At 48.9% G+C, this 5,543-nt stretch overlaps 1 protein-coding gene across 4 annotated transcripts in view; it reads left to right on the forward strand.

The window, feature by feature from the left end:
- Nucleotides 1-398: 398 nt before the first annotated feature.
- Nucleotides 399-5,543, forward strand: part of ZNF76 (zinc finger protein 76) — a 43,421-nt gene continuing 38,276 nt past the window's right edge. Inside the window, exon 1 of one of the 4 annotated variants that reach the window (XM_023512871.1) lies at nt 399-570. The gene's annotated coding sequence lies outside the window, so the exon portion shown is untranslated. The remainder of the gene's footprint in view (nt 571-5,543) is intronic. The other 3 variants (XM_023512870.1, XM_023512872.1, XM_003789121.3) reach the window with 3 other exon arrangements.

Genomic DNA, 5,543 nt, shown 5'->3' on the forward strand with positions numbered 1-5,543 from the left:
CTACTTCAGAAGCGCACCTTCAGGCCCGCCGGCAGCAGACGTGACGACGCAGGGCCCTAGGGGCTTCCCCGCCCCCGCCTCAGGTCTTAGGTGGACCGAGTCCTCGGGCAAGACAGGTGGCAGCTCCAGATAGCTACAGCGACGACTGGGCTCAGAGCCGCGCCCCAGACCTGACCCGGGCGTCGTGACGTCATCACGCCCTCCCTGGGCGCTAGGCCTCGCGGTCAGTGCGTCACCCTGCCAGGGGAGCGGAGCAGGGCTCCGAGCGGCTGGGTTCAGATCCCAGCCGCGCGGGCTCCTGGGGCCCCGGAACCAGGATAAGTGGGACGGCCGCCGCGGCGAAGGGGGAAGGGGTGGAGCGTGCCTTGTAATTTCTATACGGGTTCCGGGGCCCGGTACAGGCGTTCCGAGAGGAGAGGAAATTGCGGCGGCCCTGGAACCTGGATACTGCGCGAGGCAAGCTGTGCGCGGGCGGGCGGGCTATGGCGCAGGCGGGTTGCGGGGCCGGCGCTGGTGGCGGGGCCCGGTGCATGGCGGTCTGTCAGCGGAGGCGCCCTCGGGGGCTGTCAGGTTGGTGGCTGCGGGAAGAGTGGGTCCACTGTGCCCCGGGCGGGAGGCCGGGTAGGCGCAGGGCCCTGGAAAGTCCCGAGCCCGGCGTGCCCACCCGCCTCCGGCCTTAGCCGGGTGGCCGGACCGCTGCTCTGCGGCCTGGCCCCTCCCCCACCCAGGGTCCCTGCCCCTCCATTCCGCCCTGCGACTCCTCCCCTATGACTCCAAAATCCCACCCCGTGACTGCGCCCGCCTCCACCTCTGTGACCCCCCCACACCCTACCCACCGACCCCAAGACCTCACCAGGTAACCCTTAATTATCACACATTGACTGCTAACCCAAGAATTTACCGAGCTCATCTCAGGGACACACCAACCCCAGTGACTCCCTCATTTATAATCCAGTGACTCACATGACCCCAAGATCTCCATACTTTACTTTAGTGACCCCCAAACCTGGGTGACCCCACTGGCCCAGAAGCCTTAACAACTTTACGTTGTGTTCTCCACAAACTTGGTGACATCCCTCAACTCTCTTGGTAACTCCTAAGGCTAAGCTATACTCTAGTTGTTTCCCACCCACTCATCAAAGTAACTCTTAGTATCTTTGCCACATGATCCTCATTCCATTTTTTTCCCTTCGTTCTAAAATCACTGCCCCTGGCATACCTCTGTAGTCTCAGCCCTCCAGTGTCAATCAGCATGTGACTTGCAAGTGCCCCAAGCATCTTTTCGGTGCTAAGGAGGGTGTAGAGATAAATATGAAGTAGAAATAACTGGAGGCTGGGCGGCACCTGTGGCTCAGTGAGTAGGGCGCCCGCCCCATATACCAAAGCAGTTTCAAACCCGGCCCCGGCCAAACTGCAACAACAAAAAATAGCCAGGCATCGTGGCGAGTGCCTGTAGTCCCAGCTACTCGGGAGGCTGAGGCAAGAGAATCACCTAAGCCCAAGAGCTGGAGGTTGCTGTGAGCTGTGACGTCACGGCACTCTACGAAGGGCCATAAAGTGAGACTCTGTCTCTAAAAAAAAAAAAAAAGAAAAGAAAGACAGAAATAATTGGAGGCATCAAAGAATGTGGATTTGGTGTGTGAACCCAGATTCAAGTCCTTACCTCTGCCACTGTTGTACTTTGGGAACCTGGAAGAAGTCCCTTCCTCATTCTTGGCTCAGTTTCTCATTATTGTGATGAAGTTGGGTTAGATGATCTCAGTTTCCTTCCAGTTGTGAAATTCTGCAATTCTCAGTCAAGATAATAATTGTTTGCAGTCATTTTTAGACCCCACTCTGCAAACTTACTCTTGGAACCTCACCAGAGGGCCCACAGGCTTCTTGAATCTTTCATTCCCATGATGCCCTACACTCTGTCTAGTTCATATCCATTTCCCTTGATCAGGCCCAGTCAGTTAACATGTTTGCAAACCAGTATAGCAGAGTGCTTCATCTTGGTGTACTGACGTTATAAGAAACCTAGGTTCCAGTCTGACTCTGGTTCTTTAGCTATGGGATTTTTAGCATACCGTTTAGCCTATCTGAACCTCAGTCTCCACCTCTGCTAAGGGAGGATAATAGTGCCTAAGATAACACATGTGAAACACTTGGCACCATGCCTGGCATGTGAGAATCCTGAAGTATAAGCTGTTGTTGCTACTGAGAATCTTCTGTGGGTGTCACTCTGTCCTGGGTGCTAGGAATTCAACAACAATGAATACATGCCTATATTTTGCATTATCTTCTACTGACACCTTGGAATCCCCATCCTCTTATCTCTGCTGTGGCCTCACTTCTCTAGTTCTTTACCCCGAGATTGCCTTAATACTGATTGGCTTACTGAATACCTACTGTGTGCCAAGCTTTGTATATTTTTTAAGCTTGTACTTTTCAAAAACCCAATTCACTACCATTTCCCCTTTCTACTTTTTTTAAATTTTGTTTTAAAGAAATGACCAGAAACACTCTGGTAAGGTAGCAGAGCTGAGATTTGAACCCACAATCTGTTAAAAAAAAACTCTTTGTCTCTCTTGCTCCCAAACCTACCTGGTTTTCCAGGGCAACCTCAGCCCCTTTTTCCTTATTTTCTAATAATTTCTAAACCCAACATTAGATCATTTCATAACCCTTTTCCCAATGGCTTGGTGACTTTCTCATCCTATTCATGAATATTTCAGATTAATATGAGGGTGCAAATGATTAGATTACATTGTTTTTATTTGTTTTAGATAAAGTTTTAGTTGAATCCCTATTACTCATGATTTTTGGCTCCATGTCCCCTGAGACCCCTGCATCTTGTATGGAAGGCAAAATATCTTTTTAGGTTCACTGTAACAAAAAACATTAACAAGAGAAAAATAGCTGGGCACGGTAGCTCACACCTATAATATTATTAGCACTCTGGGAGCCTGAAGTGGGTGGATTGCCTAAGCTCACAAGTTCAAAACCAGCCTGAACCAGAGCAAGACCTCATCTCTAAAAATAGCTGGGCATTGTGGCAGACACCTATAGTCCCAGCTACTTGGAAGGCTGAGGCAGAGAATCTCTGAAGCCCAGGAGTTTGAGGTTGCTGTGAGCTGTGACACCATAGCACGCTACCAAGGACAACAGACAAAGTGAGACTCTGTTTCAAAAAAAAAAAAAAAACAGAATTTTTTTCCCCCAAAGCTGGAAGCATACAGATTTATTTAATGTTAAGTTTTATATGACACAGACTTAGTGCCTGTAGCTCAATCGGCTAAGGCACCGGCCACATACACTAGAGCTAGCAGATTCAAATCCAGCCCAGGCCTGCCAAACAACAATGAAAACTACAACCAAAAAATAGCCGGACATTGTGGCAGGCGCCTGTGGTCCCAGCTACTTGGGAGGCTGAAGCAAGAGAATTGAAGCCCAGAAGTTGGAGGTTGCTGTGAGCTGTGATGCCGTGGCACCCTACCCAGGGTGACAGCTTGAGGCTCTGTCTCAGGGCAGGGGCTGGGGTGGGGGGGAACGTTTTATATGACACAAGTGTCTTAATAGTAAAATGAAGACCCAACGAAATGGTTAACCCCCCAAAATGCTATTTTTATGGTAGGTTTGATGAAGAGTGGATAGTTGTGGAAAAATACAACAAGGCAAACAGGGTAGTCTAATGGTAATAAACTGGGGGAAATTTAGCAAGCCTGTTTTTTCATATTATTCTCTGTGACCCTGTGTCTCTAGAGATAAGGGTGCTTATTTCCTCTGGGTGTAGTGAGGGTACTTCTCACGTGAGGGTTTTATGACCTTCAGGGAGGAAGGGCCAGGTAAAGTGACCCATATTTTTGGGGTAGCATGTCCTAAACCAAGTCAACTTACTAGGACTCCTCATTCTTTGCCCATATATCTACTCCATGAGTACTTGAAACTCCCAGCCCTTACCCTGTGATCTCATTCATCCTGGCACCTTACCCCAAAGACTGTCATCTTGTTAAGTCTTTTGCCCCCAGGAATGCATGTGGCTATATACTCTAAAATCCTCTAGCCCAGTATTCTTTCATCTTGGGATCTCTTCCTATTTTCATTCTCAGTGTTTTAGCTCTGCCTGCACTTCTGCCCACCTTTGCTACATCTGTTACCTGAAACTTCATCTAGTTAGCCCTTTATCTAGTAGCCTCCTGATGTGCCCAGCCTCCATGGAGTGAACTCTTTCTATACTAACAGGAACCCATCCTTCATCAACTATACACCTTCCCATTCTAAGATCTCTCACACTCCTATCCAACATCCTGTGAGTTCCTGCCTCTCAGATTCCTTCCTCATTTTCATCAGCGATCCTCAGAATCATCTTTTACTTTTCTGAGTTTCAGTGCCTTCTCCTTCCTGCCTTGCTCTTTTTTGTCTCCCTAACCATCCTCTCCTCACTACTCTTGATAACAAACCTATTATAGTATAAACCTCCCTCCTATCCCACCTCTTCCCCTTTCTTCCTCCAAATCATCTACTCCAGAGCCACATGAATGCCCTACTCCTTTCAGCCCTCCTTCCTTCACACACAGCATTATCCAGCCAAACCTCCTCAACCTCTTTGGTTTCTCCAGAGAACTACATTCTTCTCTAGGAACTTGTGATGACTTCTAGTAATAGATCATCAAGATCTTAGTCCTTTAGGTAGCAAGGAGAGAGCCCTAAGAAGCCCTTCAGAATCTATCTTGTTGTGTCTCCTGGAAGTACGGGGACTATCCTGTCCTGCTTATGAAGCTGCTTGCTGTATATGCCTTCAGGGTAGAATGCTTTCATTGTCAGCCTCTTGCCAGCATTGAATTAGCCCCTTTGTTTCTCAAGTGCTGGGTCTAGTCCCCTCCCATGGAAGACTGGGTGGTCAGTAGTAAAATGTGACATTAACAGTCCACATCCCAAAGTCTGTTCTGGCTAGGCTGTGGCTCACAACTATAATCCTAGCACTGGGGAAGCCAAGGCAGGGAGGATTACTTGAGGTCAGGAGTTCAAGACCAGCCTGATCAAGAGTCAGACCCCCATCTCTACAAAAAATAGAAAAATTAGGCCAGGTGCGGTGGCTCACGCCTGTAATCCCAATACTCTGGAAGGCCAAGGCAAGTGGATTGCCTGAGCTCATGAGTTTGAGACTAACCTGAGCCAGAGTGAGACTTCATCTCTTAAAAAAAAAAAAAAAAAAATAGCCAAGGCTGTGGCAGGCCTCTGTAGTCCCAGCTACTTGGGAGGCTGTGGCAAGAGAATTGCTTAAACCTAAGAGTTTGAGGTTGCTGTGAGCTGTGATGCCATGGCACTCTACTGAGAGTGACAAAGTGAGACTCTTGTCTCAAAAAGAAAAATTAGCTGGCTCAGCACCTGTGGCTCAAGTGGCTAAGGCGCCAGCCACATACACCTAAGGTGGTAGGTTTGAATCCAGCCCGGACCCACCAAACAACAATGACGGCTGCAACCAAAAAAAATAGCTGGGCATTGTGGCGGGCGCCTGTGGTCCCAGCTACTTGGGAGACTGAGGCAGGAGACTCGCTTGA

The sequence above is a fragment of the Otolemur garnettii genome, unplaced genomic scaffold, assembly GCF_000181295.1.
Source record: "Otolemur garnettii isolate 467f Iridium unplaced genomic scaffold, OtoGar3 scaffold00031, whole genome shotgun sequence".
NCBI lineage: Eukaryota > Metazoa > Chordata > Mammalia > Primates > Galagidae > Otolemur > Otolemur garnettii.